This window comes from Oxyura jamaicensis, chromosome 4 (assembly GCF_011077185.1).
Source record: "Oxyura jamaicensis isolate SHBP4307 breed ruddy duck chromosome 4, BPBGC_Ojam_1.0, whole genome shotgun sequence".
NCBI classification, from domain to species: domain Eukaryota; kingdom Metazoa; phylum Chordata; class Aves; order Anseriformes; family Anatidae; genus Oxyura; species Oxyura jamaicensis.
In genome coordinates this window covers 78,198,938-78,218,197 of record NC_048896.1, presented here as the reverse complement: position 1 = coordinate 78,218,197, position 19,260 = coordinate 78,198,938, and the positions used below count along the sequence as shown (strand labels likewise).

General features: G+C 36.6%; 2 long non-coding RNA genes across 2 annotated transcripts in view; one reads left to right on the top strand and one right to left on the bottom strand.

Moving 5' to 3' along the window:
• Positions 1–19,260, bottom strand: part of LOC118167207 — an 80,689-nt gene that overhangs the window by 32,221 nt on the left and 29,208 nt on the right. The window lies entirely within an intron of this gene.
• LOC118167208 lies at positions 13,782–16,038 on the top strand. The gene is made up of 3 exons (XR_004751009.1): positions 13,782–14,475; positions 14,990–14,999; positions 15,869–16,038. It is a non-coding gene; the product is annotated as an uncharacterized LOC118167208 (long non-coding RNA).

Sequence of the window (19,260 nt, the reverse complement as noted above, 5' to 3'; positions counted from 1 at the left end):
GTCAGGGATACTAGATTACTGTTATGGGAATTAGTAATTGTGGAGGAAAAGATGGGGAGGATTGTTCAGAGAAGAGTATTTTAAAAGAGGGATTTGAAGAAACACCAAGAGATCAAATGAATAAAACATGACAGAGGTAATCAGAAAGGTAAAGGAGACAAAGGGAACATTAAAGTGCAAATATTAAGCAAATGATAGGGAGGAAAAATACATGGAAAGTAAAAATTGAGATGGTGAATAAGGTGAGATTTTCAGGGTCTTTGGATATTCTGGTAAATAGCTTGACTTCATTAGATACGTTTGTGTTGCAGTCATGCCAGGAGGAGAGACAGTGAGCAGTAAGGCGGCATGAGAAAAAACAACATTCTGAACTGAAAGAAATAATATACTTGGCTGGTACCTTTATGGAAAAAAATAAATAAATAAATAAAAGTGAGGAGAATATCTCTAATACACTCCTGAATGCACTGCCCGAAGTTTAAACATAGAAGAGATCAAGCCAAACTCACTATTTTTCACACAATCCTTCTTTCTACTTCTCAGCTATAGGGTCACTAGAGAGATGGTAGAGAGAGAAAGACTCACATTTAGGACAGATTGACTATGTCAACTCCATGAGAATATGAAAGAACAAGATCAATGCTGTGGTACAGGTAGAGAGAGCACATATAGAAAGTGGAAAGGTCGGAGAAGGGGCTTCAATCTCTACATCCCTTACTGCTCCCTTTGCAAAACAGTAACCAGGGCAAAGCTCCAGTGAACTGGAGTCCGTAACTACAAATAAGAAATGAGGTAATAGCATTCTCTCTTCTCTTACTCGTTATTGTGAATTATGGTAAGACAGATGGCAACCAGAATGGGCTCATTGAAAAGAACCTCAGCTGCATGAAGACCACCAATACGTTTTCAAGTCTTGCAATTTGTGCAACCTGATATAGGTAAAATGAACCTGAGTGGAAGGTATGCAAAGATATTACAATAAGAAATCTCTTTGTTCAAGTTCCAAGGTGAAGAGTTGCCTACAATTCATAAATTAGTTCAGCCTATCTTTACAGATCAAGGAATTTTTCCAGGGAAAATAAATAAATAAGAAGTCACTGGATTATAGTTATTACAAAGCCAGAGGGAAAAACTGCACAGTAAGCCACTATATTTATATCTACAGAACCATAGAGAGCAAAAAAATAAAATAAAATAAAAATAAAATACCCCTAAGCAGTCTAAATTGCATTGCAAATAAAACTTTATATTAAGAGTTATATTTGCATACCAGGAAAATTAGATGTGAAACTTATAGTAACCACAGACCAAAACATTAAGAGTAAAATGTGGTCTGTGGAAATCTTGATGGCAGGATGACTGAGAAAATACTTTGTAAGGACTTCAAGATTTGACCTAATAGTAGGATTTGCATGTCCAGTTTTAAAAATGAAACCCCATGGAAGTAATTTTCTCTTGATACATGCACATACTTCAGTCTAACAGTAAAGGGGGAAACGTGAACACATTAAGGATGGAATATACCATGTGAGTATCCCAAAAGGACCTAACTGAGTTTAATTTAGATTAATAGGATACTATATAAATACTTCTTGCTTGTTAAGCACTTTTTATTAAGATGTAACTACTGTCTAATACTTTTCCATCATTCACACTGTAAAAACGTAGAGAGAGTAACAATTTCAAAAGCAATGAAATTCCATTTTCAGAGAAAACTAAAGCACTCAAAGCTGGGTTTGTTTTTAAGGGTGTAGAAATAGCATTCATCTCCTAATTATAGCTCTTCAAAGGACAGCTTAATCTTGTCATTTAATCTGGTCCAAACTAGCTGTCTCAGTTTTCTCTGCAGTCAGTGGAAAGCAATAAATGTCTCCAACAAACAGCTCATCCATCGTAAAAGTGAGTGTAGAGTAGGTGGGTTGTGTCAGTCTCTGAAAATGTTTATTTCTCTTAATTAACAATGAAGTCATGTAGATGACAACTTTACACCAGACTCCTAACCTTTACACAGCTGAAATGAAGTTAGGTTATCCTCAGCTCATAGTGTAGTTTTCAAAATCACCAAAATACCAGTTATTTCAAAACTATAGGTACATTTGGCCATTAAGCATCATCAGGTGGGACATTGGCTTTCTTACACCATCTTGTTGTTTTAGATGATGTAATCTCTACTGTTTATAAGAATTATTAAAAATAATAATAATAATAAGGACAGGTACGTGTTTGGGAAAGGAAACTAGGTCCAAACTCTTCATTGTTTTATGTTAAAAGAAAGGTTAGCACAGTTATTAATTAGCACACTTATTTTCACCAATTATAGGGATGACATATATGGGACTATTTTCCTACAGAGGAGTTACACTTCTGTACTGGGTCTGGCTGGGATGTTAACTTTCCCTGCAGCAGCCCATACAGTGCTGCGCTCTGCACTTGTAGCTAGAACAGCAGTGGTATCACACCAGTGTTGTGTCTGCTGCTGAGAAGTGCTGGCACAGCATCAGGACTCTCTCTGACCCTCCTAGGGGGTGGGCAAAAAGTGAGAAAGAAACATCACCAGGGCAGCTGACCTAAACCAACCCAAGGGGTATTCCATACCATATGATGTCCCACTCAGCAATAAAAGGTGGAAAAAGGAAGTAGAGGGGAGGGGTGGGCTCTCGTTGCGAAAACGTCTGTCCTCCTCCCAAACACCGGCTACGTGCGTTGAGGCCCTGCTTCAAGGACGTGGTCAAGCATCGCTCATTTGTGGGAAGTAGAGAGTAATTTCTTTCCTCTGCACTTCCACATAGCCTTTACTTGTTTTGTTTAGTTATTCCCTTTCCCCCTCCCTCTTTCCCTTTCCCTTTTTTTTCCCTTTAGTTGAATTGTTTAATTAATAATAATATTTCCTTAATTATATATATATATATATATATATTTTTCCCCTCTTTAATTAAATCATCCTTATCTCAACCCGTGAGTTGTTCTTTCCTTTACTTCTTCCCTTCCTCATCTGAGGAGGGGGAGTGAGAGAGAGGTTGTGGTGTTCAACTGCCTAGCACGGTAAAACCACCACAACTTCTGCTCCTTTACCCTCAGGTTTCAGAAGGACTGATTTCTTCCCTATGAAAACTGAGAGTTACAAATAGTGAGACCATATTTTGAAGTGCATATTCCATTTATATATGAAAAAATTTAAAATGTGATATATGCGAAAATATTAAGAACAGGACTCAGGTGATGAAATATAGAAAAACAAATAGAACTGTTTAAGTACAGAGTGGAATGTAAAGGAAAGATGACTGCTACTGACAGAGAGAGAGATAATTGCCTGTGCATAGAACACTGCCTTAACTGTTATATCTGAATGTTTTTACAAAATTAAAAGAAATAATTCACAGCATTATTCTGAGGTAAAGAACTAATATTTGTATGGAGAAAACTGAGGTTTAGAGGGATTAAAGACTTCAGTCAGGAAAGTATTTGTTAGTGTGCTAGATTTCACTGTCAATGGGAGCTATAAGCCTAACATATACTTGGATCTTTGCTCAATCCAGACGATAATTCTCTTTTCAGTTCTTCAAAGTAGTTAGCAACTAAGATGTATATAAATTGCTATTTAATTGTGTACATTTTATAGCATTTCCATAGGACCTGATTTATTACGTATATAGCCCTATTGATTGCATCTTTATTTAACTCCATTAGAATGGTACTGAGAACGAATTTGCAACCAGCTTCTTACATTTAAAATCCTCACTAAAGTAAAATATTTTTATGCTTGTGAAATATGAGATAAATACATTAAAATAGACTTTCTTACAGACCCACAATGGCTTGTTGTCACTTAGAACAGAAACAGTAACAGAAGACAGACATTCATCATGATATTTCTGACAGAAGAAGTCAGGAAAACTTCATGAGCATCCTTTTCCAAATTTTCTTCTCCCAAGACATAATATAGAAACTGCCAATATATCTTTCAGATTTTAGAAGGCTCCTATGCAGCTGGGATAGCAACCTGTTTTTGCAACCTTGTTGAAATAGATCGTGTTTATTTTTTTTCTATTTTTACTTGTCTGAAAGTAAAGTATCCACTCATATTTATAACAGTTGTTAGAGGAGCAACAGACCCTTAGTCATGCTAGTGGAAAACACGATCAAATTTGCTTGCAACTATTGTGTCTAACCAGCTAGCTAGCAAGATCCAATGTCAAGCCCAGACATTTTTAGATGATCCTCGCAACTAAATGTCCAAATAATTTGAAACTTCAGGCTCTGTGGTATCCACGTATTGCTCGTTTCTTTTCTTTCTAATTGCTTTGACTTACCATTTTTGAAGCAATGAAAATTCTCAAGACAAAAGAGGATCTTACTAAATAGTAGTCTAGCAGTAAGTTGTTTTTTTTTTTTAATTCCATTAAAATAATAATAATAATAATTCAAAATATGGAAATATAGGGTCAAAGTCTGGTTGCAAAAAAGGGATGTAGTTTCCATGAAGCAACTCATTCACCCAATGTAATCAACATGAATAGAGTGAAAACTTGTAAGTCTTGTACAGCTCCAAATACCATGGCTTTTCTTTTTACACATGTCCACCTATGTTTAGGCATTACCCCATTGCATACTGTTAAGAGCTTCTTTTATCTTCTGAATTTTAGTGACCTCCTTCTAGTAGTACAAATGTCAGTGATTATAGTAAACAGAAGATGATGAAAGCTCTCTGAATCTTTTACAATCTTCAACATCAAAATATTGTAATCACTATTTTTCCTAAGGCTCACTCTTCTACTCAATACATTAATGTTGTGTGCTTTAATCTTACTATTTTCAGTTTGTAACGGAGTTCAGCAAACCACAGTATCCTCAATTCAACACCACCCACTGTTTCTATCCATTTTGTACTGTCAGAAGCACATCAAGCAGCCTCTGAGTGTAATCACATCAAAATCGATTTTCATGGCTGAGAGAAAAATAATGGAAATTTCTCTAATGTAGAAAATGTATATGTTCCTTTTGGTTAACCAAAATAGACTATATATCAGGACTGTCAAAATTAAGTTTTCTTGATTCAGTGCTCTTCCTCAGACTTGTATACAAATTACAAGACCTAACCACAGAATGTCTTCAACACAATTTTCTGTTGGACTGCCTCAATGTTGTTCCAAAAAATGAACAGTCTACTCAAGTGATAGACTACGGATCATTCCCTAGATCAGATCCACAACTAAATTACTCCAAGGTTTATAAACAGAATCCCTGAACCTAAACTAAAATGGGCAGCTAGGAGTTTATACTTGCATGGATCCTTGTGAAATTACTGACTTCTATCTCCTGTATAAAGCTTACTGCAGTGTAGAGGCCACACATGAAATCATGCATCACCCCTCTGTATGTATTGTCTCTCAAGAAACATGAGATTCCATGCAATATTGTACAAGGAAAACTCAACAAAACTTTCCAGAAGAACAATTGTTTTATTTTTTATTTTTTTTTAACAAAGGTATCCTGTAGAGGAAAAAAGATCTCAAATGCAATAATTGCCTTTCATTATTTGACCACATTTTTTTCAAACTGTATTCAGATGTTACTTTGCTATTTGCAATATGCTGCTCATCTATGACTATTCCAATGAATTGTGTGATATGGTGTCTGTTCCAGGGTTAGACTTGCTTACTTTTTTTGTCAGGCTTGAAATGCTGAAGTGAATGTACATGAGTTCAGTTGTAGGAATTCTGATAAGAGCCAGAAAGAGACAAAAGGCTCAAATAGTTGGTGTTATTTCCAGGGCTTATCTTAGAATTAGGTGCCAGAGAAGAGACTGGCAGAAGTAATAGCTAGGCACACGTATTTGGGATGCAGCAAAGACATTTTCTGCAGGAATACACAGGAATCTTCTGAAGGTAATTACAGATGGCCATAAATATTTATAAAACTTTGAAAATGAATATGGTAGTGACCTACATTCTTAAAATGGGATTAACTCACTAATCTTAAAATGTGCTTTTTCTGGTGCTTATGGAAAAACAGGAGTGGCAGGTTTTGATATAGAAAGGCTTTTGTTGTTGCTCTGCTAAGGAAACATGGTCTAAATTAAACTGTGTTGTCATGGGTGAAAAGTTGGGTTAGGAAACCTCAAGATCATCCACTCCAACCATCACCTAACACTACCAAGTCCACCACTAAACCATGTCCATAAACACTACTTCCACATTTCCTAAGTCTATCCAGGGTATTAGAAAAGCAGGTATCAGATGAGGTTTTGTAACAGTTGTTCTGGATGTTGCAATTCAGAACGTGGAATAGAGAATATGATCATTAAATTTGCAGCTGAGACAAAGCAGAGAGAGACTGCAAACAATTAAGGACAGAATTAGAAATCAAGATAGTTTCCACAAATTGAAGAAATAGTCTGAAAAATATATTTAGCTATTTAATAAGTGTGAAGTATTAACAACAAGTAAGAATGAGCTGCTTCATAATGCAGGAATTAGCAGCTTATGTGTTCAGGAACCATTCAAGAGGGCATAGGGAGCTACAAGCTGAACATAAGCAGCAATATCAAGCCGATATGAAAAGAGTTAATATGAAGTTAGGGTACATAAACAGAAATTTAACAGCAAGATGTGGAAATGTTCTTCCTGTCTACTTAGTTCTGGTCAGGTTTAATTAAAATAACATGTCCAGATTTGGGTACTGTGCTTCAGCAAGAAGTGAACCACCTGGAGACACTCCAACATCAGAGCAACCAGAATGAATGGAGCACTAGAAAAAATCTACAAGGAAAAATAAATAAATAAATAAATAAATAAATAAACTGAGTTATTTAGCTTAAGAAAAACTGTCAGGAGACCTTAAAAGGCTGTTGCACAATGGAATGGAACAATAAATCCTCCATGATAGCTCACAGGTTAAGAAGAGATGATCTCAAATTATAACACAGAAGATTCAAGTTACAATTTAGGAATGGTTTTCTGAATATAAAGCAGTGATCACTGAGCAGATGATTGTCTTTCCACTATCATGGATCTTTAAGAACAGCCTGAGCAAGAACAACATGAATTTAGTAGATCTCAACTATAACTAAAGAGGTGGACCAGATGAAGCTCTTTCCAGCTCTATTTTTATGTGAAATGATGACTGTGCACTTAAGCGTCTGTGCACAGACACTTGGACAGGTCTAACCAATTAACTTGGTCATGATGATGTGCAGCATGTCTTAGTGACAGAAGCACCTGATAAAAACATCAGACAATGTTGTCAGCTTCTGCAGTTTTTACATTGGCTTGGTTCCTGAACTTGTATGATGACTGCCTTCCGTCTCATGGAGAGGGAAAAAAAGAAATTTCTAATCTAGCCTTTGTGAAGAAGAACTTAAAACCTGACTCCAAATGGCTTAAAACATCCAATGACAAAGAAAAAGGGACAATGTTTCTACACCATTAAATTCTCATGGTCAGGGAGGGAGGGGCAAGGGGGTAGGCTGACTCATGGTTTTTCAATGGAGTTGGCAATAATGGTAATGGACTAATTTGAATAGCCAAATTTAGAAACTGATATTCCTGAACTTCCTATTACAGAGAAGGCAATGCTGCCTGAACAGCAGGTCTATTTCAGGAAATTAAAACCTCCTTGTATCCTTTCAGATGACTTGATCGTTTCTACATTTCTGTCAATGTTACACAGGGGACGTTGCACAATGCTTAACATGGTGGCAGAAAATTCACCTAGCAGAGAATTGTGAAGGCACAGTGTATCTGCTGAAAGACTCTCCAGCTGGGAGCAGACATAATGGGGGCACAAGGAATTCATTCGTGGGCAATCTCTGTTGGGAAGCTGTTGCCTCAAATTAACAGTACTTCTCCCACAGGGAGATCTAGGTTGAAATTGCACACAGAAGAGCAGCTATCCACTGCACCAAGCGGACCCAGACACCTGCATTCTCAAAAGACACACAATTTAAAATACATAATAGGTGTCACTGGGAAATTTGTTCGGGAAATTTGTTTGATGGAATATCTGGCTACAGAATGAAAGAGAACACAGGATGTTGCTTAAAAAAATAAAATAATAATAATAATAATAAATCTTTAAAATCTTTTTCTCCTGAATAGTGCTGTTATTTATAAACTTTAACTTATTCATTTTTATATAAGGTCATATATGTCCTTACTGATTGTTTCTGTTCCTCCTTTCCTGGAAAGAGCTGTTTTCTGTGATCTCTTCCCTCCTCCTCACAGAGAGGTGATAAAACCAGTGCTATGACAGATCGCTTTCACAGGATGACAAGGAAAGTAAAAATGTGGAAAAGACCTTCCTGATTAGGTATTTTCTCTCTTTCTACACTTCCCTCATTAAGATCTGGAATAAAGATCACACATTCTACAAAGCTCTGATCATATTACAGTCATGGAAGGCATGTTATAAAGTGCTATTCAGGCTCAGTTGAGCTTGGTCAGCCTTTCCCAATATCAAAGCCCTCCTATGGGATCACCTTATCTCTTTATGAAGCTGATAACACAGAAAGAAGACAGAGAGTACTGCCAGCTTCTACGTTCTGACACTTGGTTCTTTCTTTATCTCTGCATTTAAAAAATCTACCTGTATTATATGTCTTCTCCAGGCATTGCCAATCAACATGTCCATTGGCATTTTCTTTGCTCATTTTGTTATGAGTACTGTAACACTCCCTAAGAAGGCAGCATTTTTTCACACTGCAGATTTTTCTGCAACACTCTGAATCCTCACCAAATTTTTATCATCCTTCTGAAAATCCACACTTCTCAGAAGACTCCACCTGAGACACGTTCCATTTTGCTACTCTTGCTCCAACCAATGTCAATAGGGCCAGAAGCCACTGAAACATTCTTGTTAAGCAAGAGCTCTCCTGCAACTTCCATGGCAGGTGCTTGTTTCTTGAATTTTTTAGTTCACTGAAGAAGAGCAAGAGGATCTTTGAAGCATTCAGGAATAAAAGAAGGGGAAGGAGAGGTGTTCTGCCTTTCATGGAGCAAAGAAGTTGTGTACACCCACACCATCTTTTAGCTTACTATCTTCTTAGAAACAGCTGTGATCTGAAGCCCTGACAGAGTAGGTACAACAGTGGGAGGTTTGGCTCCATGGCTGCAGGGGGAGAAATTCTTCCTGGAAATCCTTGGAGCACAATATTGAACTCCCTGAGCTGGGTTTAGCCCAATGAATGCAAATAAGCCCTTAAGTTGCATCTAAAAAGGAGGATCCTCCTTGCAAATGTTAAGCACAGTTATAATGATCTGTACATAAGGAGCAGAGACCACAGAGAAAAATCTATTATTGTTGCCGAAAAAAAAAAAAAATAAAAAAAAAATGTAGCAACTCATGAGAGTTTTACTTTTATTATTCATGTTGCTATTAGGAGTTGCATTATTACTAGATCCTGGCTAGCACAGATGGCTGCTGTGCTTTGAGGTCTGCTTTAGTCATGTTTTTAGCTGCTTTTTTCTGCAGATTTTATAGAGTTTGGGTTGATTTTAGCTTCCTTCATTTGCTTGATAATTGTTTTGTTTTTTGTTTTAGTTTTTACTTAATTAGCAGGAATATGTTCATGTTTATAGTGTGTTTTATTCACTCTTTTTGAACTTGTGGTAACCAGAATCAGCAATGCAATTATACCTTCTGTTGTTTGTGTGGGGCTGGCTCAGGCCAGATGCTTTGGTGGTGGCAGTAGCTTTCCTAGAAGGTTGGTATCAGTTTGTTGGCAGTGCTGGACTGGTATATCTCACCTTTTGATAACTTTCCCCTTTTCAAAGCATCTTCCTCAGCATCTCTTCTGTTTGCTGATAGAGCAAGGGGGAACCTTTTGTGTGAATAGTTCTCTTTCCTTGAATTGCTCCTTTGAACCACTGCCCAAACACTATTGAGGCTTTTTGCTTCCTGGGCTCCTCCTCATACACATACACTCATCTCAGCCATCATCACCACTGCTACTATTTTTTGCTTGCTTAACAGGTTATCCGTATGCAGTATCTTCTGTTTCCTTGTGTCTTCCATTTATTGCCTTAGTAATAAAGATAAACAGCAGGAGTAGGTTACTTGCACTGCTGTACCTGGTCAGCTCTTGTCACAGGTGTGAATGAGCAGAAAATACTGATAAATTTTTATGGTCTGTTAGGCAGAAATTCAGGCTCAGTCATAAACGGGTGTGCCTTCACTTCTGTTCACCTTGGCTACATTTTCACAGCACCTTTATAAGAGATCAGGGTGTAAATTTCAGCAGACTCTGCTTTCCTTTGAAAGGAAGCATATGAACCAGGAAGGGAAGTGTGTTATGGCCCCTTATTCATCCTTGTCTGCAGAACCTGTACTTGGACCTTGACAGCAGACAGTTATACTTGCTGGATCTGAAATACATTGCTCAGGCCCCTTCATACAAGGGTTTATACACTTACATGCCATACTTTGGTCTTCAGTAACTTCCCACAGTCCTATTCTTTGACGACTAAATTTGTGACCAACTTGGTTAGAAGAATTCACAGAAAGCTTTGTGTCCTGCCCGTGGTTGCACCACCTCTTCTTTCCCTTCCTCTAAATATCATCACCCATTTGCAGTGGTAAAGAAAAATTTTGAAATATAGTTACTGGGAGTAAAAGTTTCTTTCTTTTTTTTTATTTTTATTTTTTTATTATTTTTTATTTTTAATGAGTGCTTTTTAGGCATTTGTTTAATATATATATATATATGTTTTGAAAACCTGTGGGTCTCAGGTCTTCCACTGCAGGAGGCAAGTAATTGATTACCATTGTCTCAATGTCATAGAACAGTTTTCAGTGTTATGACCAAAGGGAAAATATCCCAAAGAGGATGCACTAACTTACAGTAATTGGCTCCTAATCTTCTGCCATAGGATTTGGGTAACTGCCTTTAAAGTCTATGGAAGTTGTTTGCATGCTGTGACAGGGGACCAGATCCCCTAGCTTTTATCTGCTCTTCAAATTAGCCTGAGTGAATGTCTATGAGACAAAACTATAACCCCAGCTCCAGATGCCCCGTAATTTGGATCTGGCTGAGAATTTAGTAGCTCAGGCCCATCTCTAATTACAACAGACAAATTGTTGGATAATTTCTTCTGCTTTATCTTTGCAATTCACTGGAGCAGTTAATTTCTCCAAAAGCAGGCACATCCTTTCTCATTAGAAATTCTTTTTTGGCCTTTTAATATGAGCTCTTTGTTATTAAACACACACATGCATGCACATACACACACTCACAAACATCCAAAAAGTTTTGCTGATAAGGGATTATATAACTGGTACCCAAGATAAGTGAGATGTTTAACAGAAACTTGGCTTTAGCCACTAGATAATTTGACACTTCATGGAAGCAGTCTCAGCTGACTTCTCTTTAATTTGTCATAACTACAGCCAAAATTTGAAGAGTAGAAGAACAAGAACCACATTAGTTTGTATGCTTCCATAGTACAGAGCCAGTGGGCAGCAAGGGATTGCTGAAAGAGGAAAGGAGTGGTGGCAACTGATTTGAATATCCACTTTGTGGGGTTAAGGAACACAAATTTCTGGATTAAATTTTTGTAATTTCTATTTCTTTCCTGCCAACCTGGCAATGATGGAAGTGAGGTATTCAGCAATTGCAACTTAGATATTTATTTTACCTTTTCTTTCCTTTTTGGATCTCTTTTCATCCAGTGCAGGTCCACCCCTATTCCCTATTTGTTACATCCCAGCTGAAAGTGATTTCAGCCATCCATGCAGTGTGGTACAAACAGATGCTGGAGACAGAGAGATTACAGTTTGTACAGATGAAACAGAAAGAGGAGCAAGATGTTTGCAATACCTAGAAATGTCAGGCTGTAATTCTACAGTCACTAAGAGGCACTTCTGGATACAAAGCTCTAGATTCTTTCTTCTCTACATTGCTCTGCTCTGGTTCCTTCCATCCAACAAAATCCTAGAAAAATAAACTTATAATTCCGCTTTGTTTTGTATTGAATGAATGCTGCATTATTCTATTTGAAGTGAAAAACCCCAGGGTTTTACCCTGAGACTTCCAGGAGAATAACAGTGGCACCTATGAAATTTTAAGCTGTTGATTGTGATTATTTTCAATATTTCTGCTACTAAAATGGCAGTATTACATAGGAAGTTTTAGCCTCTTAACTTAGCTGCGGAACTACATGCCTCTCAGTTGCACAAAATTTTGGAAATGCATACTTCATTGAAGCGTCATTGATTTTCAACTAAAGTGAAAATGCCTTCATTTAATGCTTTCTTAGAGAATTACAAAGCAGGCTGGAGAGGATTTGGACAAAGTCATTATTAATTATACATAAGAAAATTGGGATTTATGTATATTTTAATACAGAAATTCTTTACAGCTCCTAAATCAAAATGTTGTTCTAAAATTATGTCTAATTTTAAAAATGGAAGGACCCTATTTTGTTCAAGACTTTTAAATTCCTTTGCTTTGTTCAACAAACCCCTGTACTTGCTGTGAGGGGATTGCTGATTCCTTTGTCAGCAAGACCAATGATATTCAATCTTTGATTTCTGGTTCATTTGCTATTTCCTTCCCTTTGATGAATAGAATAAATATCCTTTCCTTTCAAAAAAAATTCTCTCGCCTCTCACTTCCTTAGTAGTGAGACCATTTCATGTGAAACATTCTGCCTGTCTTTTGGACTGTCTCCTCCTCTTCACTGAGCTGTGTAAGTACTTTAGAATTGTGCATTAGAGAAAACAAGCATTTCTTTTCCCTTCTATTGTTGTCTCTGATGTTAGGGTGTCAGTTTTGCCAGTGACCGTGATGCTCCCTGGCTTTCCCTTGGTTGCTTTCTCATGTCTTCACATTGGGGTTGGTCCCTGAAGTGGCCAAATCTATCCCTATTCCAGTAGGAAGTGGGTAAGAATGTCAAATACTCTGAAACTGATGTACATAAAGGATGCTGTGAGGTTGCAGAGGTTTCTTTAAACAGACTCTAGCAATTAGCATAAATTAAGACCAATTGACCATGGTGTTGGCCTGTGAGCTTCACAGAGCCCTGCAGGATCAGGGCACAGATTAGTTACAAACAGTGATAGCCAGCTGCCAGGTACCGCACAAATTTGAACAAAGCCAATGAAAAATGGAATGCTCTCTACCCAAGCCAAAAACCTGTGGTATCAAGAGTTGCATGGGCAGAGAGCCCATGGACATCCCAACCTGAACCCAGGAGCACCTTCCACAAGGCCCCAGCTGTCCCTTTGACTTTCTCCCTGGACTTTAGCATGGGAAAGGGAGGTTGCCTAAGTCATTGTTTGCCTATATTTGCCACACTGTCATTTGGTCCTAATCCATGACCCAGGATCCTGAAGTTGCGTCTTATTAACATTTCAGAAAGTTCCAGGCACACCTTCATGCTAAGGGTCACAAAAACTCAAGAAAAAGGTGGGTCCTTACTGCCCCAGAGTGATTTAAACCAAAACAGAGCAGATACCAAATGGAAGAAATGGACTACTGAAATCCTACCACACAGTGGGTAGCATACTACATGTTTAAAGGTGAAGAAAGGAAGGTTCTGTGTGATGAACAAACTTATCAAAGCTTGGGTAGCAAGTCTGAGAAAAAAACTAAGTTTAACACTCAGAGATGGGATCTCAACCATCTTGCCACATTATAATTGCTAGAGCTCATTTTATTTGGCTAAAATATGTTAAAAGTACAGTTCACCTAATCTGTATGATAATTATACTATAATATAGTTAATTTGAATTACCAGATGCTAATAGGTCAGCTAAGAAAGATCTTCGTCTTGTGAAGTCTTGACCACTGTACTTAATCAGTTTGAAAAAACGTCTACTTACTCAGAAATGCTGAGTAGGGCTACCTACTCACCTCAGTAGATATTAACCTCAGTAAAAACCATGCCTTGTCTTTCTGGGAATACCCTTCCACATTTGGGTTTTGCACACTCTCTGGACAACAGAGAAGTGCAAATGTCTTCTTTTTGTTATGCATCTCACTGGACAACACAAATAAGTTTTAGGCACAATTCCTGCTCCAGGACTCAATAGCTGTCCTCCCAGAAAAACTTTATTTCACTGAATATACAGAAATGTGAAGGAATATGTGCCCAGATATCTTCAGGTGAGGCTGAGATCACAGTTGTGTCATAACCATCTATGAGCTTTATAAAAAGCTCCGCAATGTGAGGAAAAAAAAAATCAAAATATTGATTGCAAGGTTTGATCAGTTGCTCTTTTCAGAAGAAATTTCAATCTGATTTGTCGTGTTATTGATTTTTTCTTGCTCTTTGAGTAATTATTTTTACTTATTCTTAGCTGATTGCCTCACTTTGAACTAGTATCAGATATCAGATGTGTGTGTGGGGGGGGTATTTAAATGTGAGAAAAAATTAGATTTAAATAGGATTACAAAATCAGATCTGAAAGAGAAAGCTGATATGTGTCCTTCCGAGGAAGAAAAGAAACAGATGCACTTTCTACTTCCTAATATAGAAAGTAAGGCCGGCCACTCAACAGTATAAGAAAAGTAGAACTTGTCTTACTATGTTCAAAGGTATGAGATAACTTATCACATCTTTAATTCATCATGTGCTTTACAGTGCTATTTAGATATCATTTAGATATCATTTCCAAATATAGCCAGAACATTTGTAAATATGTAATAACATAGTCTTTATGGCAATGGGTATTTCACATGGGTATTTCACAATGGGTATTTCACATGATTCAGCAAAATGTTGAGTAGTGTGTTCTAAGTTTTCAGTAAAGATTGGTAAATCTGGACATACTGAAATGAGACAACTTTCTGTCCTTGCAACCTACACACACTGCTTCTAAATTTTTCCTCTTTCCTTAAAAAAAAAAAAAAAAAAAAAAAAAAAAGCTTAAATGTCTCCTGGTCTCTACTCTGTTAAGAATGACTTGATCCAAAATCTGTTGAGAACATCAAAGGTCATTGCAGTTTAGGATCAAGTTTTCCAAATGCTGGCGATCATTAATTGACTGAAAGAACAATACAGGTAGTGAAATTTCACCTTTGTATGGTTCTTCTCTCTTTCACCCCTCCTGTAATACATTAATATATTTTCTAGCTTTGGAAAAAGTAATATGATCGCAGCCATTTCTTTTTGTCACACTAAGTGTTCATCCAGCACTTGTTGACTTAACCTGCAAATCTTTGGGTAGCTCTAAATAAGGTTCTTCTCAAAATTTGTCCCAAACCCCAAACATTGAAAAACATGGAATGAAATATTCAGCTTCTTCAGATAGCCTGTGATCACAGGTTATCACAGGGAGCACACTAACTTTTATTTTTTTTCCATGACACATTTTTCTTGAAAGATGTTCATCATATTGAACACATGCATAGGCCTCATCTTAAGAAAATTGTTATGTGCATCATTTATGGATGTGCAATATTTGAGACTATAATATAAAGTGGTACAGTTTTAAGGCCTCTAGAGTGTCTTGGGGAGAAGATACACTCATATAAGTATCAACAGTAGGTTATCCTTGTTTCTTTGCAGATTATTGTACAAATGTACACCTTTCCTATGCAGCAATACATAATCCTGAAGCAGGTTCACTGCCTAATTTGTGCACATACTAAGGACAATTCCTCTGCCTTCTCTTCACATGCAAATTATCAAAGTAAAAAGAAAGAGGAAATTGGCAGTAATTTTAAATATATATATATATAAAGAGATTATTTTAAGAAATGAAAGCTCAGGTGTGCAGCAAATAGCTTTTAGGTAGTTGGAAGAGAAATAGCCTCTTACAGATACTTCCAAATATTTATAATTTGTCTGTTTAAAATTTTAGATATTTTTTACATTAATATGGGTCTTGAAAACTTCGCTGAAGAGATTTTATGGATTTCTAATTATAGAACCACAGAAAAATAGCAATTGGAAGGGGTCTTTGGAGAAATAAAACCCAATGCCAAGTGAGAGCAGGTTCAGCTAGATCCAGTTGTTCGTGGCCATGTCCAGCTGAGCCTTCAACACCAACAAGAATGGAGTATCCTCAGCCTCTCTGTGCAAATTGCTCCAGTATTTGTAAACCATGAAAAATAAATAAATAAATAAAAACCTTTATATCTAATTACAATTTCCCTTGTTGCAGTTTGTGTCTAATGCCTCTTTTGCAAGTCCAGGAAGAGTCTGGTTCCATTGTCTCTACTACTGCCCATACAGGTGGGAAAGACAACAGTAAGGTCTCCCCTATGTTTCTCTTCTTAAGGCCAAACAAACCAAGTTCTCAATGTTTGTGCCAAAAAACTCTGCTCCTTGAATAACTTGACTTTAGAACTTTGTTTTTCATGGTTATGAGGAGAAAAGATGATGAAGTATTATTTCAGGATGACATAACTGATGCCATCTTAAATGATGCTACAGAAACTGATAAACATGATTGTGTTAGGAGATTTGGGAAAAAAATCTTAGATTATACTCTTCTGATTAATTACAGAACGGGGAAAAATAGCACTTTAAAAAAGATTTAAGATATTTGCTTGCACAGGCATTACTCAGACAGCTTTATTTTTTAAGGATGCAATTTTTCTGTCAGTCTATAATATGGTACTGTGACTGGATAATATATCTTCAGGCTTTACAGACTCCTGGTATGACATACTCTTTGACACAGTAGATCTTAATAGATCCTCCTGCATTAATCCCAACTAATGAGCAGATGAATAGTTAATTAAAAATGCTCCACACAGGCTTTGACACAATAGAACATTACAGCTTCACAGTGGTTCTTGCTTTCTAATAGATGAACAAAACTTGTGTTTTTTTTCATTAGATCATAATGGCTCAGAAAGCTCCATTACAGTTTACCAGACCATTGATCTATGAACTAAACAGTATTTAAATATTTCTTGATTTCATTTACTATGGTATATGATCTCCTGTTCCTTAACTGAATCCATATAGTAAAAGAGCCATTATGTCATTTTTTTTACTCACTGATCTAGCAGATCATTAATAAGTTTTTTGTTTTGTTGGCATTAGGCTTGATTTTTTTCTAGAATTCTGAATGCTGGTGCTCTGCACAGGGGGAAACCCTTTGACATGGATGGTTCTTCAAGTGCAATATGTGCAGCATGAAGCCATAGGCAGCAGCCCATATCAAGTTAATATGAGGTCTTTTCTATCTAAATAGAATCCTGTTTTTATTTCCTGAATTACACATTCACCAGCTTCTGATGACATTGCACATTTAAAAAGTGGTGGCAGGTGTAAAAGGATGTAAAATGACTGAGTTTTGATTTATACCAGAACAGAATACAGCCCTCAACTCCTTACTGATCTCTCACTAAGGTTCACTTGTACGTAAATCTTCTGCTAATGACCCATGGAAAACAAGGAAAGAACTCTAAACCATAAGGGTAGCACAACTGGTGTCAAACACCTACAGAATTCAGATTCAATCAAGTCATGATCTCAGTAACTGTAAGATTAATTTCCTTCAACTTTGTATTTAAGAGATTTAGTCCTCAATAGTAAGGGAATGGTCAAGTCTTCATATATAAATACATCTGGTCTAATTTTCCTTTAAAAAAATTCAGTGTGGTTTTGGAATAATTGATGCTCTCATTAGCAGTGATTCCATGTTGTTTTGTTAAGCCAAACACGTTATTCTCTCTCCAGCTATGCAAATTTTAGGTTGCTTCTTCAGAAATATATATATATATATAATTTATCTAACCTTCCAACTTTCTGTGTTTAAATGCTACACACAAAGAGCAATGTTATTATTTTTGCACTATAAATACTATATTACACAAAACACGTTAAGCCAGTGTTCTTGGGACAAAGATCAAGCTAATCACATTGGATCAGATTACTTGCTATGAATTTGCTAAAAGCAGTGGTCAATTTCAATATTCACTTTTTTCACAAAAATTCAGCAGAACATTTCACCCTCAATCCATTGCATGAATACATAGAATAAAATAGTACCAAGTGCTCAAAGGAAACTGCAAGAAAGAACATGGGCATGTTTGTCCTCAATTATCTTCTATGTGAATATATGCTAGAAAAATCTTAATATAAAATCTTGATTAGATAAATTATATGCCTTAAGTGCCAAAATTTACTTCCCTTTTGGTTAAAAAGCACACTCTATCTTGTACAACTATATTTTGTGGAATTTCTTTTTATATTTTGGATGCTTCTCAGTGGAATCAAATGCACTGGTTAGATTAGGTAAAAATTTCCTCAGAGATATTTGCTCAATTGTAAAAAATAACATTTTAAAGAGAATTACCAAACCAGTAGAAATGAGGAAGAAATGAGTCATGGTAATTAACTTTTTCAGGACTCTCATGTGTCAGAACCTAAATGTTACTCCTTGATAGATTTAGCTAAGGTATAATATTCTACCTACAGTTAATAGTAACAAATGCTCTATTAGTAAAGCAGAACATTTAGAAATATGATAAAGATAATGCTCAAGAGAGCTGAACAACTACCAGGATTGCTTGTTGTACTACTTTGATGTCCAAGTTTAAGGCTACTTACACAGTTATATTCCACTTTATTTTTCAGCTCATTATAGAAGAAAAAGACTGTCCTATCAGCAAGAGGTATTGTCTTCCTTCCAGTAATAAAAGAATGCTATACTGAAAAACTACAGGGACGCTGGCCAAAGAGCAATAAAGAGAGATCAGGAGAACTTCTGAAACATTAATGATGTCCTTCTGCCAAAGCTTGTAAAAATGTGCTAAAACTTCAAGTATTCATGAATTTGGCAGCTTGAGATTTACCTCACCTCATCAACTCCCTGGGCTAAGTTTTCACTTACCCAATATTTTTCCCAGAAGGGATCTTGGTAGGATTATGAGAGAAAATGGGGAAAGACATACATCCCTTAGCCAAGAGATAATTAAACAGAGTCATCAAGGCCAGACCTCTGACTGGGCTGTGAAATCTACTGCCAGATGTTGCAGATACATCTGTCTAAGTACTAATAGGATCCCTCTCATCGCAATATCTAAACATTTCACAAATATTAATGTGTTTTCACTCTGTGAAAGCAATATTTTTTCATACTAATATAGTACCAGGCAGAGTTGGATGAGTAACAGTAGTAAAGTATGTATTTTTTGAGTTTTGGATTTTGTTTTCTAACTTTTTGGTATGTGACTTTTTTTTTAATACATAAGGGGAAAGAAAAAAGGAAAAGGAAAGGAAAGGAAAGGAAAGGAAAGGAAAGGAAAGGAAAGGAAAGGAAAGGAAAGGAAAGGAAAGGAAAGGAGGGGAAAGGAGGGGAAAA